The following is a 22,176-nucleotide window of genomic DNA, read 5'->3' on the forward strand; positions in this document are numbered from 1 at the left end:
CCTTCCCAGGAAGAGTTTTGTGCAGGCAGACGTGTTTTAATAAACTGTACTTCAGTATTTTGTTCAGCAGAACCTTACCTCCCTCCAACCCCGGATGCTGCAGCCTTCGTCAGTGCTCGGTCCCCCCAAACAGATTGCAGGGGACAACAGAAACAATCACAGCATCCTGGGGGCCACCAGGGGGCCAGTACCTGACAGGCACGCTTGAGTCGCAGCCCTGGCTTCCGGGGTGCCTGCAGGAAGCGTATCAGGGTGTCAAAAGTAGGGGACCAGGATATTTGTCTAAAACAATCTGGCTCCTGCTCATGCACCCAAACCCCCCATCTCAAAGCCACAATGCCTTTGTAACTGAAGCCTTTTCCAGCTGGAGCAGCCAGTGGGTCCCCCACGCGGGACACGCCCTTCTCAGCCTCAGGCACTGAGTGACTCCCTTCCTCCGGCTCCTATATCTTTACCTGTGGAGGAGTTAAGGATGTGCCCCAGCTGCTGTCCATGCAACCCTCAAACTGGAGAGTCATGCCATAAATCCTGTTTTATTTTATGGACAAATAAATGCTGAGGTAAAATATTCCAGGATCGTCGCTTGAACACTTGCCATAGCAGCGGTACTGTAATAACCACCGTGACATTAATTTACTGCATTGTGCCGTGGGAAGAAGGAAGAAGGAGGGAGAGGGGCATTAAAAGAGAAAAATGACTTTCCTTCGAATTTATTGGGATTGGCCTCCCTCATTTTCAGCCATCATTGGTTGATTAGGCCCTGATGACTGTGTGGACAATCGTGCCGGAATAGTTGGCGGAGAGACGCCCTAAAGGTACTCTGTTAATTGAGATGATGTTCATCTTGTACTTACTGAACATAACTGCAGACCGTGGAATTGGTGGTTAGTGTGGTGGAACCAAGCAGGGGGGCCGGGCTGTGGCCAGAGGCCGCGGGCTGGGGTGGGAGCACCTGCTGCTCCCCGCTCCCCACCAGACCACGGCATCCACCCAGAGCCCTGGTCACTCCATCTCTATTCTGAGCACTGCCGATGAACCTGTCAAGAGAGGATAAAGCAAGCTTCCCTTTTATCCCAGGAGCGCTCCTGAGCTGCTGCTGCACAGAGACCACCAGGAAGATCCCCCCATAATCGCCGGCTTTGAGGACTGACTGCAGTCTGAAGGGTGTCATTCCGAGACCCGCAAGCCGGAGCTGAGACCAGGCTCCTCTTCTTCCCAGGCCTCCGGGGCTTGCCAGCCTCGATGCTGTGGATAGTCATTCCTAACGGGAATACAGAAGGAACTTCCATCCGCATCAATGGCTAGGGCTTGTCCACAAGGAGATCCCAGCCGGGGCAGAGCGAAGCCCTCTCCACCCTGGGATGGAGACCCAGTTTCGTGTCCACAAGCTCCATTGGCAGCGGCCTTGGCCGCGTATCCCGAGCGAGGAGGGCAGCTCCACTTCGCGATCTTTCCTTAAACATTTTCAGAGGCCCACACTCGCTGTCTGTCCCCAGGGCTAGAGAATTGCCTGCTAAAGGTATTTAGGAAAGAAAATGGAATCTGACATGTTTGAGTGATTTAGTAAGGGCCACATACCTTCCGAGGTGCTTGACATCCATTATCCCACTTAATCTCCTCCTACCCTATTTATCGTCATTTAGGGTCAGGGAATCGAAGCTCAGAGAAATGAGCCGGCCCAGTGCCCCATGGCCTGCAGGAGCCTGGAACAGGGAAGTAAGTAGGCAGGGGAGGTCTCTGCTTCCTGAGAGACAGTGGCTGCAGAAGCTCTAGGATCAGACTCCCTGAGCTGGAATCTGGCTGTGCTTCTCTCTTGCTCTGTGATCTTGGACATTGCTTCCTGTCTCTCAGCCTCTATTTAATCGTTTCTAAAACAAAAATAAGTACACAAGACCATGATGTGGGCTCGGTATTTGTGAGTAATTTTGATTGCTGTAGTCGTTGTGGTTAAGGGACCATCAGCAGTTATCCTTCTTGGAATCCCGGTACCTAGGAGGGGGAAGGAGCACAAGATTGCTCCAGCCTCAGTCATGTGAAAAGGGAGTGCCTCCCACACTCTCCCCACAGCCCACCACGCCTGTCATGTCTAGACAACCAGACAGATGCTCGGGCCTGAAGGGTGACAAATCCACTCACAAGATACAGCTTGCTAAGTGGCAGTGGCCTTTTATTCTCTGACATCTTTCCAGACCCTTGAAGGGATTAGAACTGGATTAGTTTGAGATGAGCCTGGCTCTGCCGTTATCACCTGTTTATAGGATAATGACATTATCTAGTTTGGCCCTTAAGGGCCTCCATACGTAGGAGTTTTGTTCTCTTTGATCTGGAGGGTCGCAGACAACATATCTTTAAATCTAAACAAACTCACTGAAGCCCAAGATAAGTGTTCAAAATACCCAGTGGGAAGAAAGGAGCCTCTCTTTTCCCTTCTTGCCCAATGCAAACAGCAATTTTAAAATTGTGTGCACTCACACGATTTTAAAACCTAAAACTCATCCTGCCACTTTGGACCCTAGCTTCCTTGCGTCTCCTTTCACGTGTGCACAGAATTCTGAAGTTTGTAGAGCTTTTTCAACCCATCTCAACTTATATGGTGAGCACAGCCGTCTGTGAGCAGAGCAGGGTGAGCTCAATACACATGATACAGGCTGGGACACAAAACACAAGGCTCAGGGAAGACAAGGAGTTTGGCAACCCTCATGTCTTTTTAAAGAGAGGAGCTGTGGTTAAACCCAGCTCATCTGGAAAAACCCAGCACTCATTTCACTGCCTGAAGCCATCTATGACCCGACCTCTCTGCCCAGACAGCTTTCCTTAAAGAGGATCCTCATTACCCTTCACAGAAAACATCTGTTTAGACAGATGTTCCAGGAGGTCCTTGGCCCAAGTCCACTTTCTTGTCCCAAGGCTTCCCTAACGTCCATCATCCCTGTTTAAAAATTATTTTTATTGAAGTATAATTTACATGCAATATAGGCAATCTGCTTTAAGTGTACTGACCTTTTGTTAAGTTTTGGAAAATGTTTACCGTTGTGGAAATGATGCAGGACAGGAAAGACCCAAAACTAGGGCTTAGCCTGGGAAGTTTCTTGGTTTTGCCCAGGAAAGAATTCAAGGGGGAGCCGGTGGTATTAGACAGCAGCTTCTATTGAAAAGGCCATGCACAGCAGCAGAGGGACTGCTCCTTGCAAAGCAGGGCCACCCTACAGACTGTGTGCCTGGACATGCAGCTCAGAGGCACCTCTGCAGACATATTTATACCCACTTTTAATTATATGCAAATTAAGTGGCAGATTATGCAGAAATTTCTAGGAAAAGGGTGGCAACTTCCAGGTCACTGGGTCATTGCCATGGAAAGGGGCAGGGTGTTGCCATGGAGTGTGGCCATGGCAATGGCAAACTGACATGGCACAATGGTAGGCATGTCTCAAGGAAAGCTGCTTCCACTCCACCCCTGTTTCAGCTAGTTCTCAATTTGGTCCAGTGTTCAAGCCCAACCTTTGGAGTCGAGTCCCACCTCCTACCTCAGAACCACCACCATAATCAGGATTTAGAATGCATCACCCCAAAATGTTTCTTCATGTCCCTGGCCCCTTGCTTTCAATCTCCTACAGCTCCTAGTGAGTATTGATAGTTCAGTCACTATAGTTTTTCTTTTTCTAGAAATTTGCCTAAGTGGAATTATATAATATGTACCAGCTTCTTTCTTATATCTGGCTTCTTTTACTTGGCATGCTGTTTTTGAGAGTTAGGCATTTTGTTGTGTGTTTGATTAGTTTGATTTTTGTAGTGTGTTTGATTTGCTGTGTGTTTTTCTTTATATTGCAGAGTAGTATTCCACTGTATGTATATACCATAAAATGATTTATCGATGCTCCAGTTTTAGACATGCAGGTAGTTTCCAGCTTAAGACCATTCTGAATAACACTGCTATGGACATTTAGGTACAAGTTTTTGTGTTACTATGTTCTCATTTATCTTGGACAAATATCTAGGAGTGAGATTTTGGCCCATATGATAAATAGATATTTACATTATAAGAAACTTTCTATTTTTTAAAGTGGCTATATTCCTGCCAGTAATGTTTAACATTCCAATTGCTCCACATCCTCACCAACACTTGGTATTATCAGTCTTTCTAATTTTACCATTCTTGTGTATGTATAGTAGTGTCTTGTTGTGGTAGTATTTGCATTTCCTTAGAAACTAATGATGTTGAGCATTTGTTCATGTCCTTAATTGACATTCATAATATTTTCTTTGGTGAAAGGCCAGTTCAAATCTTTTGCCCATTTAGATTGATTATCTTCTTATATTTGAGTTGTGCCAGTTCCTTATATATTCTGGGTGTATCTCCTTTTTCAGATATTTCTAGCAAATATATTCTCATAGTTTGTGGCTTGTCTTTTCATTTTCTTAGATATGTCTTTCAAAGACTAAAAGTTCTAATTTTGATAAGTCATTTATTCATTTTTTCTTTTATGGTTTGTGTTTTTTGTGTCTTATGTAAGCAATTTTTACTTAGGCCAAGATCACAGGGTTTTCTTTTCTATTTTCCTCTAGAAGTGTTAATTTTTATGTATAATGTGAGCTAAGAAATGAGGTTTATATTTTCCATGTGCATATATTGTTATTTCAGCATGTTACACCTCTCAATGTATATAAGTCTTTTCTATTTTATCTCAGTAATAATTTGTAGTTTTCAGAATATGCCTCTCACATTGTTTATTTTATTCCTATTATTTTTCATACTATTATAAAAGGTATTTTAAAACTTTGCTTTATAAAAATTTGTTGTACATTTTTATTTTTATTCCTTTTTTAATTTTTAATTTGTGGGTACATAGTAGGTGTGTTTATTTATGGAGTACATGAGATATTTTGATATAGGCATGCAGTTCGTAATAATCACGTCACAGAAAATGGGGTATCCATTCCCTCAAGTATTTATCCTTTGTGTTACAAACAACCCACTTATACTCTTTTAGTTATTTTTAAATGTAGAATCAAATTATTATTTACTGTAGTCACACTGTTGTGCTATCAAATGCTAGGTCTTTTTCATTGTTTCTGACTACTTTTTTACACATTAATGATCCCCACTCTCCCATGTTGTATATTTTTATGTCTAGACCATATATTCTGTTACATTGCTAAATCGACTTATTAATTCTATCTTATTTTATAGATTTCTTGGATTTCCTCCATAGATTATCATATTATCTGTATGTCTTTTATTTGTTTTTCTTGACTTACTGTCCTATATGGGACCTCCACTTTAAATTTTAATCAAAGTGGTGAAAGCAGACTTCCTTGCCTTTTTCCCAGTTGTAGGGGAAGATTTAATCTTTCATCATTAAATAGGAACTTAGCTGTAGGTTTGTCACAGATACTCTTAATCTAGTTGAAGAAGTTCTCTATATTCTTAGTTTGCTAACAGTTTTTATTCATGAATTGCTGCTCAATTTTGTCCAATGCTTTTTCAGTATCTATGATTGCAATTAGTTCCTGCTATGCTATTTAAAATCTTGCAAGAAAAACCTCAGTGCTTATGGAAAAATTGGGGTGACAGGCACCACACTAAAAAACTTTATCAGTGACACACACAAGAAAAGAAAAGATGAGAACCTAATAAAAATGGTACCACTGTTTTCCACATATTACTACATAGCTGATTTCAGCTCAGTGCAGTTTTTTGCATTCATCTAGTTTTCCTTGATAGCAAAATTGTGCATAAGCAAACACAAAATTCAAATTGTTCTTAACATGTGAATTGCATTGAAACAAATTCACATTTCAAAACAAGTGTTACAGCAGAATTTATTGTAAAAGTTTGTGTTTTTTAGTTTATTAATAAGGTAAATTGCAATGATTAACTTTTGAATGTTAAACTAGTCTGCCATTCGTTGGATAAGCCCATTTAGTCATGATATATTATTATATTTGTATTTTTCTGGATTTAATTTGTTAAAATTTGTTAGGGGTTTTTGGATGAATATTTATAAGGCGTGTTAACGTGTAGTTCTGTTTTATAGTAATGTCTTCTTGTTATTTTCATATCAGATTAAGGCTGGCTGTGTAAAATGATTGAGGATATATTTCTTCTCCTATAGTTTCTGGAGCGTTTGCATAGAACTGGTATTCTTTATTCTATAAATAAACAGTAGAATTCATCATTCAAGTAAACTAGGCCTGAGATTTTCTTTGTCAAAAGTTTTCAAATGATGAATTCCATTTCTTTAATAGATAAAAGCCTATTCCGGTTATTTGCTCCTTCTTAAGTATGCTTCGATAATTTGTATCTCTCAAGAAATTTGACAATTTCTTACAAGTTATTGAATTTACTGACACAAAGTTATTTCTCAGATCTCCTTATTATCCTTTCAAAGTCTGTGGGATATGTAGTGATGTCTGTTCTTTAACTCCTAATATTGGTAATTGCTGTGTTCCTTTTTCCCCTTCTTTTTTATTATTTAGTCTTTTTAAATTTTCTTCATTTATTGATACTTTGAAGAACCAAATTTTGTTTTCATAGATTTACTCAATTATCTGTTTTCTATTTTATTAATGTCCAGTCTTTATAATGTTCTTTCTTTCTGCTCACTTTGGGTTTCAGTTGCTCTTCGTTTTCTAGTTTCTTCAAGTAAAAATTCAATCATTGAGTTTAGTTTTTTCTTCTTTTCTAATGTAAGCTTTTAAATATAACAAATTTCCTTAATTATCACTTTATCTACAACCCACACATTTTGATATTTTAAAATTCAGTTCATACTATTTCCAGGCCATAATGTTGTTTTATTTTTCCTGTGATTTATTTTTTCACTCATGGATTTTTAGAAGTATGTTTTTAAATTTCAAATGTTTGTGGTTTTTCCAGATACCTTTCTGTTATTGATTTCTAGGTTATTTCCAGTATGGTCAGAGAATATACTTCTTATTTTTCAATTTTTTAAAAATTTATTTAAACTTATTTTATGACCTAGAATATGAGCTACCTTAGTGAATGACCCATATAGACTTGAAAAAATGTGCATTCTACTCTTTTAGGATTTTCTCTAAATGTCCCTAAATGTCACTCAGTTTTGGTTGATTGACAGTGGTGTTCTGGGGAATGTTTAACTGAATATCTGGAAAGAAAAAGTCCTGATAGGTAGTATTTGATACCTTCTGTGAATATGCATTCTTATCAATGCTGATTTTAAGCTAACAATGTGCTGTCACCACATTGTGCTGTCACAAATGAAATTGCTTTCACTAGCCAGTGCAAGCTAGTTCTAGCACACCACAGTGATTGTGGTATTCAAATCTTCTGTATCTTTGTTGCTTTTTGTCTGTATATTCTTTCAGTTACTGAGAGATGAATGTTGCAATCTTGAACAATGATCACTGATTTTTCCATTTCTCTTTTCAGTTCTTTCAGTTTTTGTTTTAATGTAATTTAAAGCTTTATGAAGTGTACATGCATTTAGCATTTACGTGTGTTATAACTTCTTGATAAATTGATCCCTTTATCCTTATGAAATGTACTTCATTATCACTGGTAACTTTCTTTTCTTTGAAATATTTTTCTCTGATACTAATATAGCTACCCCCACCTTACCTTTGATTAGTGTTTATATATTGTAGAATTTTTCATTCTTTTACTTAAAATTTTTTGAATAATTTTGGATTTACAGAGGAATGCAAAGATAGTACTGAGATTCTCTGCATAACTGTCACTCATCTGTCCCTAATGTTAACATCTTAAACAACTATGGCAGATTTGTCAACATTAAGAAATTAACATTGGTGCATTATTAGGAACTAAAGCACATTTTTTACCTGGATTTCCCCAGGTTTGCTACTAGTTTCCTTTCATGTTCCAGGAGTCTATCCAAGAGTCCACATTTGTATTTCGTTATCGTGTCACCTTAGTCTCCTCTGGTCCACGAAGATTTCTCAGTATTTTTATTGTTTGTCATTGCCTTTATGCATCTAAAATGTACTAGCCAGGTATTTTGTAGACTGTTTCTCAATTCGGGTTTGTCTGACATATTCTCATGTTTATCCTAGGATTATAGAATGTGAAGTGTCCTCATTACATCTTTTAGGGGCGGAAATGATAAAAATGACACTATTACTGATGTTAACTTTGATCATTTGATTAAGTCTGCCAGGTCTCTTCACTGTAAAGTTACTATTTTTTTTTCCATACTGTATTCATTGAAAGTGAGTCACCAAGTTCCCAGAATTAAAGAATTAAGTTATACTTCCTAGAGGGGGGAGAGTATTTATATGTAAAGTTATAGAGTTATAGGTATGTGTGTGTATACACATACACATACACACACACACCTATAATTTTATATTTAGATATACATATATAAATATATATACTGTACATGTATATACACATAATGTTTATTGTATAAAATTATTCAAACATTTGTCCCTTTTCCCAACCCCTTGCTTATTTGTAATTTCTTTCTCTAACAGTGAGAAACTTGGCTTCCTTTATTTATAAATTACTAATTTTTATATGTAAAGTAGTTTTATAATTGCTAAATATATCCCTGTGAGAAACACATTTACCACCTAAGGTACTGTGTTTATATATAGTTTTTTTGTTGTTGTTTTTATTTAGGTCAGCCCCTTTTTTTCTTCATCCCAGTGGTGATATTTTGTCATATTTGTAATACAGTTAGATTCATTTGTCAAGGTCTACATTCCATCCTGGGATCTTTCAATATCCTGGTTGACTTCTTAAAGAATATCACATACTGTAAAGTTTTCTTTGTAGTGTACAGTTATGTTGATTTTGAGATAAAAAAGCAGTACCATCTATCTACCACCCAAGAACCATACAGAATAGCTTCATCCATTCTAAACATTTTCTCCTCTTTCTTGTTATAGTCAATGCCTCCCCACTCCCTAACCCCTGGCAATCCCTGATACGTTTTCTGTACCCATAATTTTGTCTTTTCTATAATATTATATAAATAGAATCAGAAAATAAGTAAACTTTGTGTCTGACTTCTTTCATTTAGCAAAATGCACTTAAGATTTATTCATTTTGTGTAAATCAATAGCCCATTTCTTTTTATTGCTGAGTAGGGTTATTCCATTGGATAGCTATACTGCAGTTTGTTTATTCACTTATCTGTTGAAGAACATGTCGGCATTCTTTTTCTTTTGTCCTCTCTGTGCCCTGTATTTAAAGTGCATTTCTTTTAGACAAGTCGTGTTTTTATATCCAAGCTGACTTTTTTAATCAAAATATTTAGACCATTTACATTTAGTGTAATTTTTAATATGATTAAGTTTATCATCTTGCTATTTGTTTTTTAATTTTCCCATTTGTTCTTTTTTTCTGTCTTCTTTTGGATTAGTTATTTTTTAACTACATTTTATTTCCACTACCATTTTGTATTTTAGTTTTCTAAAGTTTACAACATGTATTTTTTAACTTACCAATTTACTTTCAAATATCATGCCACTTAACATACTTTATAAGAATCTTAGAAGAGTATACTTGCATATCTTTCCTTACAGTTTGCAATTGTTCTTATATGTTTAATTACTTTTATTATTAACTTTTAATGTGAAGTTCCAAACTAAGAAAATGGCCTCTAACCATAAAGAACAGGATCAAATCCTGGCTTTCTTACTCACTCACTATGTAATCTTAGGCAAATCACTTTACATGTTTGTTCCTCAGTGTCATGGTAAAGTTGTCTGTAAAATAACAAGCTTGATATGAAGAAAAAGTAAAATAAGCCATGACATGCATGCCACACCATAGCTGGCACACATGAAGCAAAGGGACACAGTATCCCTTCTAGGCCAAACACCAGAAAAAGTTTGTCGGGAGTGGAGAGCTAAAAGTGAACAGTTTCCCATCTCTGAGCACACTCATTGCTTGCTACTCATAGTCTGGCCCTCTGTGACACCAGGAAACAACAGCAGATGCCAAAATGAACCACAGCAGCAAACTAAGGGTGCCCATCTGTGTCAACACCAACAGACATAACTGATTCTATTCCAAGAAGGAAATTAAACTAAAAATCAGTTGTACTTTATGTGAGCTCCCCAAATCACAAAGACTCAGTTACTAAGGAAACTTGCTTCTGCAAACTTCAAGTGTTGAACTTAAGTGGTGAGTGGTTTTGTCTGCAGACACCATGTAGGATGCCTGCTGGAGATTGGGGGCTTCAGAGCTACCTTATTTTCTTACTTCCTGGGCCAGCTGGCTGCCTCTTCTCCTGAGCTGCTAGCTTTCTTCTGGAGGGATGGATAGGCTAACGCACTTGTGAAGTAAGCTCTGGGTTCAGACACACCTGGGTGTAAATCATGGCCCATAATTCATTAATCATAACCCTGCGGAAGCCACTTAGCCCCACCAACCCTCAGTTTCCTAATCTATAAAATGGGAATAAAAATGAAACTTAATGAGATAATGCATTTTAGCTAAGAAGAGTAGTGGGATAATATTCTAAAATATTAGCCAATCTTCCCTGCTCTTCCTCTCTTTCATTTATCCCTCAGTTCATTTTGTTTCTATCTCTTAGGCCCTGGGCAGAATACAGCAGCAGAAAGCAGGCAAAGAAAGGAGTCTTTTCTCACTGTAGATTTCCAGAAGCCTAGGCCCTAGGGCAGGGGCAAGTCTCAGAGGACAGATTCAGGAGAGAGAGAGATGATGAAGGGCCAGGAGTGTGGGCTGTCAGATTGGAAACCAGTCTGAGTTAAATCTGGGAGGAATGAAGGAAGGGAAACAGAAGGGTGAGGGCTTTGTTTCCAGGCCAAGTGCAAAGAGGCAGCACAGCCCCAATCAGTTTTGTGGGATCCACCAAATGGCTGTAGAAGGAAAGGGAGAGAAGAAAGGGCCCAATTGCCTGGGCCAGCCTCTGAGTTACACTGGCTGGGTAGTATGTCCATGCACACAGGCTCCAGGTCAGAGGGAAGCCCAGGATGAGGCAGGACCCACACAGTGGCCCCTCCACACCCAGGAGTTCAGAATGCCAAGCTTGATGGAGCTTGTGGGCAGGACCAAAACCTCCTTGGAGGTGACCTGCATGGACAAACCTCCAAGGGCCAGAAGAAGGGTGCACAATTTAGCAAAGAGATGTCATCAGAGAAGGGAGGGTGGGATGTGAAAATTTCTCTCTGCTCTTCTCCCTCTACAACTGCATTTTGCTGAATTTGTGCAGGTTAAATAAGCTTATTTCACAATGTGACTTGACAGTAATAATAACACAATCATGACACACAACCAAGGTTTCAGTTTTTGGCAGGGATTTAAGCTGTCCAGAGCTTTGTTGTGATCATGGGTGCATTTAACATTCCCGACAATCTGCCAGGCACCAGGGCCTGGCTATGAGGGAAGGAACTCCTACAATTCAGAGTCCCTCTCCTTCACTCAGCATCCTCACCAGACCTCGTGGAAGGAAGAAATCCTCTTTAAAAGCAGTGATATTCATGCTTCAGCATTTACTGAGCACCTGCTGTATATTGGGACCAGGAAGAGACCCTGCCCTCATGAGGCTGTCAGTCCAGAGCAGTAGATGTACATTAATCAGTTAAAGGCGAAAGTACCCTCACAGTGACTAGTTTCTAATGAGCAAACAGAACTTGTGGAAGGCTGGCTTCCCCCCATGGCCTCTTATAAGTGTTTAAAATAAATCAATCAATCAGTTAATTAGTAGCTGTTCACTGAGTCCAGCCTGGTAGTCCAGGGCTCCCCTGGCCCAAGTGGTCTCTATGGAAGGTGCAGACACAGAGGCCCCATGCAGATGCCGTAACAGATGTGAGAGCATTTGGCAAACAAGAAACTTCCATCAGACATGACAATTTCTGCTATGATGCTTATTGTTATTACTGCAGTCATTGTTGCTATCACCGTCATTAATACAAGCAGTGCTTGTTTGAAGGAGACGGCCTGATTGGAAAACAGGACCAGGGTTGCACTCAGGATCAGGGTGTCTGCAGGGAGCAATGAGCTCAGGACGGAGCCGCAGCCTTCACTTGATTTCTCGCCGTTCCTGGGTCTCTTCTTACCACATCCACCATGTCTCTGGGCCCTTTACCGCTCACTAATTATATTTTCATTACATCCACTTACCCCTTTTACAGAACCAAGTGTGTTTTTTTTGTTAGTTTTTTGTGCTGAGACAGGATCTTACTCTGTCGCCCAGGCTGGAGTGCAGTGGCACCATCATAGCTCACTGCAGCCTCGAATTCCTGGGCTCAAGCGATCTTCCAGCCTCAGCCTCCCAAAGCACTGGGATTACAGGCCTGAGGTACCATGCTGGACCTGTGTCGTTAAAAGAAACATTCTACAATTATCACCAATGGGAAGCCGCTATTATTAGACATAGATAGGAAACAACAGTTCAATAAATACAATGATTAAACATTATTTGTAAATTGTAGCTAAATTTAGCCCCATGCCCCAGCTCTGAGGTAGGTATCACTTAACAGAAAGCCTCAGGATGGAATGAAAAATGTAGAGGGGTAATTTTCTCATCATGGAATCCACGTCATTTGCTACTTTGTGCCTCAGCTTTAAGTCTCTGGCCAGCCATTTTCTCCTGTTGTGTGCAAGTTGATCTAAAAATCCCCACCCAGGCCCCATCCCACATTCCTGCTTCCTGCCCTCAGGGCACCTTGCTTGGCTGCTGTTGAATCAGCCTTCTCTCCTTTCTGTTTTTTTTTAATTAAAATAGAATTTGTTTATTTTTATTGATATATAATAATTGTACATATTTATGAGGTACTTGTGATACTCTAATACAGGCATACAATGTGTAATGATCAAATCAGGGTAATTAGCATAACCATCACCTTGAATCTTTATCATTTCTTTGTGTTAGGAACATTGCTAATCTTTTCTCCTAGCTATTTTGAAATACACAATATATTCTTGTTAACAACAGTCACCCTACTGTGCTATCAAATGCTAGAACTTATTTCTTCTAACCGTATGTTTGTACCCATTTACCGACCTCTCTTCATTGCCCTGCCCACAGCCTCTGGTAACTATCATTCTACCCTCTACTGCCATGCAATCAACTTTTTAGCTCCCACATGTGAGTGAGAACATGTGATATTTGTCTTTCTGTACCTGGCTTATTTCACTCAACATAATGACCTCCAGTTCCATCCATGTTGCAGCAAAGGACAGAATTTCATTATTTTTACTGGCTGAATAGTATTCCTTTACCCATTCATTCATGAGCGGACACTTAGGTTGATTTCATGTTTTTGCAATTGTGAATAGTGCTGCAGTGAATATGGGGGTGTAGGTATCCCTTTGCCATACTCATATTCTTTCCTTTGGATAGATACCGAGTAGAATGATTTTATCTCCTTTAGTGCCTTACCCCTGTTCCATAGAGTCACCTCCCAAATAGGCCACCTCCACATAACCCTGGGCTCCAGCTCTGCTTTCAGGAAAATGTAGGATAAAGCATGGTATCTTTCTAGCCCCTAAAACTGCCTTGTGAACCCCAAAGACATGAGTCCTATAACACCATCTCCATTACCTGTTAACTGTGAAACCTGGAACAGGTCAGTTAGTGTTTCTGAGCCTGCTTGCTTGCATGAAATACTGGTAACTGTGCTTACCTTACAAATTAATAGGTGGACTAAATGAGCCGACAGCATACAGCAACAGTTTTAGGAAAAGGCAGTGGTTAGGCTGGGCATGGTGGTTCATGCCTGTAATCCCAGCACTTTGGGAGGCTGAGGCGGGTGTATCACGTGAGGTCAGGAGTTCGAGATCAACCTGACCAACATTGAGATCCCATCTCTACTAAAAATATGAAAATTAGCCGGTCGTGGTGGTGCATGCCTGAGGTTCCAGCTACTCAGGAGACTGAGGCATGAGAATTGCTTGAACTCAGGAGGCAGAGGTTGCAGTGAGCAGAGATCACACCACTGCACGCCAGCCTAAAGGCCTGAAGGACAGCGCAAGACTCTATCTCAGAAAAACAAAACAAAACAAAACAAAAAAACAGTGGCACACTCAAGGAGCCCACCCAGGTGCCTGGAGACTGGCTTTTGGCCTGCAGGTGGTGGTGAGGCAGTGCAAGTGTGACAGCTGCTGACAATGAGATACTACCTGTTTTTGCAGAACACACAGATCTATAGGCCAGTGTCAGCCATGGGCCGGTGCTCACCTGGCGTTTGTTGTGGTGCTGGCCCAGCTGTCCGCATTGTTGGGGATGTTAGAGTGGCCCCTTCTGGGTGGAAAGTGGAGGTCCGGGAGGTATCTAGGTAGCTGTCCTCTGTCTGATAAAGGATCCTTGGGGCTGTCTGTCTGGCCACTCCGGAAACCACCGGCCATTGCAGCTACTAGCTCAGCCCTGATGGGGAGCCCCGCAGATTGGGCTTGAGTCCTTCCACTTACTCTTCTCTTTCTCTGCCTCATCTATTACCACTCCCTGCTGGCCTCCTCTCCTACCTGCAGCCCCTCCTGTGCATCCAGCTGGAGGTCTGGCCACACCAACAGCTGACCTGGTTCCCTAGACTTTCCAGCCCATGTCTTGGACATGCAGTTCCCACCCTCTGCTTCTCTGCAAATTCATCGTCTTCCTTCTGAGACTCCTGTCCCTCAGATCTCCTGCAGAGACCTCATCTTGCCATCTGATGACTCTGGGATGCACCTCCCCCCTCAGCCTGTGGATTCCTAGAGGGCAGCACCTAGTCTCTGTTAACTGCCCCCTCAAGCCCAGATGCTGTGAACAGGAGTCAGCGTTGGCTGTGTACCTGGCTGCCTCTCTGCCCCCCGCCCTCGACTACCTCGTCCCACTCTGCCCTGGGGGTGGCTTCAGATGAGTGAAGCTCAGCTCTGGACACATTGGAACAGTTGCTGTTCCCCAACTGTGTCAGACCCATTGCTGCCCTTTGCACATTCATTAGCTCTAATAATTACTGCAGGTCCTCACACACTTGTCATTCAGGTCTCAGTTCACATGTCACCTCTTTAGAGAACTTCCCCAACTACCCATTGTAAGGTTCCACTCCCTCCGTCTGAAATGATCTGATGTGTTTTCTTAGTAATGCACGCTCTGCCTCCACTCTAGAGCATGAGGACTAAAATCCTGCTTATCCTGTTCCCCCTCTACCCCCAGGTTGCTGGCACAGGGCCTGGCCCATAGGAAGTATCTACATGTATTGAATGAATGAATGAATGAATGAATGAATGAATATATAAACCAATCAATGAAAAAACAAACCAATCCTACCAAAAGCCTCAAGACAGACACGGGTGGGAGGACTGGGTAGGCATTACCATCTCCAGTAACAGATGAGGCACTAGAGTCAAAGAGGGCTCCCCAGTGAGAGTGACAGCCTGGAGCCAGCAACACTGCTGTTTTTCCCCTGGGCTCCTTCTCTGACCCACCTCTACCCACCAGTGAACCCCCGCTGGACATCTGGAAAGGGCATCTTCTCCATCCCTGACATCACTTTGGTCAGAACTGCGCTGGCCTCACTTTCTGATTCATAATTCAGCACCAGCAGCTCACTGCTCCAGTCAGGGGTGAAGCCTCCCATTCATTCAAGATGTTTCAGAATGCCTGCTGCATTACCCCAGAGGCAGCACAGGGCTTGGTACAAAGGTGGATGCATCACAGGCCCTGCATCCCCGGTATTGATTTCTATATGTATATCCTGCCTATTAGACTGCCAGAATTTATCAGGCAGAGACCAGGTCATTATTTCAGAATTTCTTTCTATTTTCCCCTTTCCCTAAAATCTGAAGGTGGGGTGCTTCTGGAAAAACAATGCAGGATTATAGGTAGACTTTTCTATAAAATAAACATGATGGCATGAAAGTACTAAAGGAACCAAGATGACATCTTGGTTCTAAAATTATTTTTAGAAAATAATTCATTCAAGAATTGATAAATAGCCCTAGTGTGATAGAGTGTTTGGGGGTGTTTTTTGTTTGTTTGTTGGGGGGCAGTTATTATAAATTGTCTTTTATTTTAAAAAATAGTGTCATATACTATATTATAATTAGATAGCAATTTTTACAGTTTTATTGAAATATAAAGGATACACAAAAAACAGCACATTTAAAAAATTTTTTACTTTAAGTTCTGGGATACACGTGCTGAATGTGCAGGTTTGTTACATGGGTATACATGTGCCATGGTGGTTTGCTGCACCTATCAACCCGTCATCTAGGTTTTAAGCCCCGCATGCATTAGGAAATTGTCCTAATGCTCTCCCTCCTCTTTCCCTCAACCTCCTGACAGGCCCCTGTGTGTGATGTTTCCCTCTCTGTGTCCATGTTTAATGTGTACAATTTGATGAGTTTGAAATATGCAAACACCTGTGATACCATCCCCAAAATCAAGGTAGTAGGTACACTTAACATCTCCTGGAGTTGCCATGATGCTTTTTTCTTTATGGTAAGAACTCTTTGCTTGTTTGTTTGTTTTGAGACAGAATCTCGCTCTGTTGCCCAGGTTGGAGCACAGTGGCGTGATCTCAACTCACTGCAGCCTCTGTCTCCTAGACTCAAGCTATCCTCCCACTCCAGCTTCCTGATTAGCTGGGACTACAGGCATGAGCCCCCATGCCCAGCTAATTTTTTTTGTAGTTTTTGTAGAGACGGTGTCTCACCAAGTTGCCCAAGCTGGTCTCAAACTCCTGGGGTCAAATGATTCACCCGCCCTGGTCTCCCACAGTGCTGGGATTACAACATGAGCTACTGTGCCTGACCTGTGATAAGAATCCTTAACATGAATGAGATCCACCCTCTTAACAAATTTTGAGTGAACAACATTGTTAACCATAGGCACTATGTTCTACAGCAAATCTCTATAATGCTCATCTAGCATAACCAAAATTTTATACCCACTGATTTTTTTAAATATGGTGAATAGACAACTATTTTCTCTTTACTCCAAACCCAGAGCTTCTAAGTTGGGGTTCTTAACCTTGGGATTGAACCTGACCTGCAATCTATGCTGGGATCCACAAAAATGCTTTTTTGTTTGTTTGTTTGTTTTTGTTTTTTTGTTTTGTTTTGTTTTTGTTTTGAGACAGGGTCTCACTCTATGGCCCAGGCTGGAGTGCGGTGGCACGATCTCAGCTCACTGCAACCTCTGCCTCTCGGGTTCAAGTGATTCTCCTGCCTCAGCTTCCAGAATAGCTGGGATTCTAGGCACGCATCACCACTCCAGGCTAATTTTTGTATTTTTAGTAGAGACAGGGTTTCACCATGTTGGCCAGTCTGGTCTCGAATTCCTGACCTCAAGTGATCTGGCTGCCTTGGCCTCCCAAAGTGCTGGGATTACAAGTGAGAGCCACCGTGCCCTGTCCGAAAAATGCTCTTTCTATTGCTGCTTGGTGGGTAATAATACTGCTTTCCAAAGAGCTCTACAGTTTTCAACAAGTCCCCTCCTGGCTGTGGCATGAGAGGTGCTTCCTGAGGGAGAGAGAATGCATGTGATGAGCGGATCACACTACAGTGTGTGACTTGCTCACTGATTCCAGCATTCGGTTTGGGCTAAACTGTGTTCTTTCCATTATCTTGGTTTAAAAATATAGGGTTTTTTTTCATTTTTTTAAAAATCAGGATTTTATACATACCTGGAAAATTAGGAAGTGGGGCCACACTGGGCCTATAGTTCTCCAACCAGAGCTGAGCCATGCTCTCCCCAGCAGATGGGCTCCTAGATCCTGTCTGCTCTGGTCCTCACCTGGCCTGCTTTGCTCTTTAGGCCTCTTTGTCTGTGACCCTGGTTGATAAGAACCATGCTTCCCAACATTCCCCCCTAAATACCCTAGACCACAGATCACCCCTCCACAATCAAGCAACTCTGGGAATAGTCAAGGTTCCTGCATAAGCACATTATTTTGAAGGCTTAGGTTTCATCTTGTAAAAAATGTGTGTTCCATTTTATTATATAACAGGGCTATGTATATTTTAATTAAAATTTATATGTTTTTCTTCCCAATGTATGGACTAAAAGTGTCCCTCCAGGAAGATGTGCCAGGCTGTTCTGAGGCTCTGAGTGTTCCAAAGGTGTTAGCTCAGGGTGCCTTCTCTCCAGTTTGAAAAATACAGTCTCTCCCAGTATTGTTGCTCATCATGTCTTTAGTTCCTTTTTAAAATCTTCCAAGTTCTTAACTTTTGGGCACTTTTTATAATCAGAAATTAAATGCCCTTAATTTGGGGGAGTTGATCTGGCCCTCAGAGCTACAAGCCCCTGTGGGCTGGCCCCAGTGCTTGTGTGGGGAAGGGGCCAGGCCCCATGTCCACATGCGGCCTGGCTGGCTCGTGCGTGGAGCTCCTGAGCATCACACACTCAGCTTGCATAGCGCTGCCCTCGGAAACTTTTGCGGGTTATGGCTTATGAAGGGTTCCGGAGAGTTCAGACACAAATCGATAGCATGCATTACAAGAGAGCGTGAGCTAACAAAGGTGCTGGTAGGCCATGCATCTTAAAACAGCTTCTTGGGGACTTTAATTGTCGGGATGTTCAGGAGAAGAATATGACCTTACGGGGCATTTTCCAGAATAGAATAGTCTATATATTAAAAGGCAGCAAATGATTCATAACTGGTTAGCGGCGGGGCCTATGGGTCCATGTTTCCCATGTGAATTTTTTTTTCTGCATTGCAAACTCTTACATTAAATTGTGATAAATGAAGAGTGGGGGCTACTCATACAAATCAATGACTCTAGTGTGTGTGTCATTAGCCTGAGAGATGCAGGCAGCGGTCAGTCCCATAAATCATGTGATGATCTGCTGTCTGCAACACGATGCAAGCAAGCAGGCACATTAGGGAGGTTAAGGAATGAAATTAATCTGTGCATTTTCCTCTCCCCCTGCCTCCTTCCCCATCACCTGGTCATACGGAAAGAATTAAAATCACATGATCCGAACTAAACCAGCTCCAGAACAGTAAATTGGTTAAGTTTGACTTCACCTTCCAACTCCGAGTTAATTATGTATTAGGGGATTAATTTATTCACAGACACTGGGAAGGGAAATGGAGAATGGGAGAAACCTGCCAGGGCCTCTCATCCAGATGCCAAAGTTATTAATTGCTCTGGCTGTGCCACAGGCTACCTGGACAGACCCTGGGGTGGGGGGCTATGGGATCGGCCATGGATATGGCGGGGTCTGTCCTGCTCTGAGGATCAGCCAGCTTGGGTTGCAGAAGAGGCCCCAGTCTGTGCTCCACAGGGATGCTTGTGATGCTTGGTTGCTGGAGTATCTTGGAAGCCTACGCTAGAAGGAGCCTTTCCCCAGGGTGTGTAGCCAGATTACACTTCAGATGGTAACTGATACCTCTTCCAAGGCCACTCGCCTTGCCTGGAACTCCTCCAGTGAGAGGCAGCTCTCCATTTGCGAAACTACCCATTTTACACATGCAACTCTGATTTGCACAACTCAAGGGTCTTACTCCACCCCCTTGGGATCATATGGAATACCAGGACTACGTCTCCCACACATACATGATGCCCTCTGTTCACCCGAGGACAGGGAGCATGTTCTCCTCAAACGTCCTCCGGGGTGCCTCTCCAATGGCAGCCTTTGGAGGCCTCTTGCCTTTGTGGTCTTCCTGGGAGGTCAGTCTTGATCTCTCTTCTGTGGTGCGGTCCCAGCCAAGTGAGAACAGCTGCAGGTGCAGCAGTACCCAGGGGCTCCTGGAGATGAGACCTGGCGCAGATAGGGGAGCTCCTTTCTCAGTGCCGCTACCTGGTGGTGATTGGGCATCAGATCCAGCAGGAAACCCCAGGAAACTCCTGCATATTTAAGGGTCATGTTTGACCACACCAGAAACAGCCTCTCAAAAGAGTCCAAACGCTAGCATCATCTGCATGGAGCCATGCAAGAGAAATTGTTAGGTATATTTGTCCATTTGTTGTTAAGACAGAAGGATGCTGAATGGATTTGACACAGACCCTTTGCTTATAAAAACTCACAACAACCAACATGAATGGTAGCATTAATGCTCTGTGGGTGAACAGCACTTCACAATGTTCTAAATGCGTTCCCATGTGTATGGGATATTGTTTAATCTTCCCAGCAGTCCATGAGTTGGGTCCAGTGATTCCCATTTGACTCCCTAAGGAAACTGAGGCTCTGAGAGTTTAAAAGACTTGGCTGAGTTCACATGCCTGGGAAGTGGCTCAGCCACCATAAGATTCAGTTGCAGGAAGGATGGGACCATCTAGGGTCTTTCTTCCTATCAAATCTACACATGGAAAGTTCTTAGAGTCCAAGCACCCATGACCATCTCTAGAGGCTCTATGCAGCTCCCAGATCTGTGTGCTGTGCTCCAATAGGGTTACAAAAACAAGTTGAGCTAACATCTAAAAATTAAAAGCTTTCATAGGAAGAAGGGATTTTGGCTTCTCTTGAAAACTTGGAATCTGGCCATTGGGCTGACATTTCACTGTGGTGATACTGGGTTCATGATGAGTGATGGCTCCACTCAAAGGGGTCTGAGCTCTCACAGGCTCAAGAGACACGTTTTGGGCAGTACACACACTGAGACACTGACCCCCCAAATCCTCACTCTGCACAATGACCTAATGGCCCTCCTCTCACTCTCCCATAACCCAGTCTTACTGGTGCCCCCACCTTCTGGGGAACCCACACATCTCTGTCCTGCCCATACACTTTCTCTCTCTGTCCAAGCCCTTCTTGGCTTCAAGTCAAGCTCTGGTCATTTCACTAGCTCCTCTGCCAGCCTTCTCCTTCCTAAGCTCCAAAAGGATTTTTCAGCTGGTTGATGCAGGTGAGCACGCCAGAGCCAGATGCACCCTGGAGACATCTAAATCCAACCTTCTTGTCTGTAGTAATGAAATTAAGGTGAGACAGGTTGCCTGACCTTCTATGTCACCAACCCCATTCCCAGACCCTCTCCTGGCCCCAAGAAGCCACCCTGATCATGTTGCTATCTGAATGTTCACCTTGGTTGCTCTTTTGGGGAAAAAATACCAAAAACACAGAGAAAAGGGAAATATCGAAATCCGCAGCATTCAGAATTAACCAAAAATCAAAATTTGCCATATTTGTTGCAGAAGTTTAAAAAAAAATCAAGAAATTCTGAGTTCCATCCAGGAAGCTGGCTTCATTATACTCTCAAGATCTCCACACATCTCTTCCTGATCCCCTTCCATTCTCTTCTTCCAGAAGGAAGCATTATTGTGACTTTTCCTCCAAATCCTTCTAATCTATGTTTACACACACACACACACACACATGCACACACGTTTTTAAATTACATTTTTTTTTGGTTATATGCATGTGTTTAGATCTACATAAAACACTTCTGCTTTTTTCCATCACCATTGCATTTTTCAGGTTGTTATGGTTTGGCTGTGTCCCCCCACTCCAAATCTTATCTTGAATTGCAGTTCCTGTAATCCCCACATGTCATGGGTGAGACCTGGTGGGAGGTAATTGAATCATGGGGGCGGGTTTTTCCTGTCCTATTCTCATGATAGTAAGTCTCACGAGATCTGATGGTTTTATAAAGGGGAGTTCCCCTGCACACACTGTCTTGCCTGCCACCATGTAAGATGTGCCTTTGCTCCTCCTTCTTCCACCATGATTGTGAGGCCTCCCCAGCCACGTGGAACTGTTAGTCCATTAAACCTCTTTCCTTTATAAATTACCCAGCCTCAGGTACATCTTTATTGGCAGCATGAAAATGAACTAATACAGAGGTCGACTCCCACCCTCACCTGTAAATCCAGCCTGGCCAAATCCCATCCTCTGAGGGATGTAGGATTTTGTTTCCCAGATCCCCTTTATAATTACTTAATTAATATTTTTTAGACAGAGTCTCACTCTGTTGCCCAGGCTGGAGTGCAATGGCATGATCTCGGCTCACTGTAACCTCCGCCTCCCAGATTCAAGCGATTCTTCCACCTCAGCCTCCCGAAGAGCTGGGACTACAGGCATGCACAACCACGCCCAGCTAATTTTTGTATTTTTAGTAGAGGCAGGGTTCACCATATTGGCCAGGCTGGTCTCGAACTCCTGACCTCGTGATCCACTCACCTTGGCCTCCCAAAGTTCTGGGATTACAGGCATGAGCCACCGTGCCCGGCCCCCTGATCCCTTTTTGATGGGCATATGCATTGTGGATTTTTTACTATCACCAATGAAGCTGGAACAAAACTCTGCATCTTTTCTGGGGTTTGCTAATGAGGTCTGC

At 42.3% G+C, this 22,176-nt stretch overlaps 1 long non-coding RNA gene across 1 annotated transcript in view; it reads left to right on the plus strand.

Annotated features, from left to right (window-relative positions):
* Positions 1–2,385: 2,385 nt before the first annotated feature.
* The window catches only part of LOC130541003 (uncharacterized), a 36,441-nt gene continuing 16,650 nt past the window's right edge, over positions 2,386–22,176 (plus strand). The window contains exon 1 of the long non-coding RNA XR_008955042.2: positions 2,386–3,620. This is a non-coding gene — a long non-coding RNA (uncharacterized LOC130541003). The remainder of the gene's footprint in view (positions 3,621–22,176) is intronic.

The sequence above is a fragment of the Pan paniscus genome, chromosome 20, assembly GCF_029289425.2.
Source record: "Pan paniscus chromosome 20, NHGRI_mPanPan1-v2.0_pri, whole genome shotgun sequence".
NCBI lineage: Eukaryota > Metazoa > Chordata > Mammalia > Primates > Hominidae > Pan > Pan paniscus.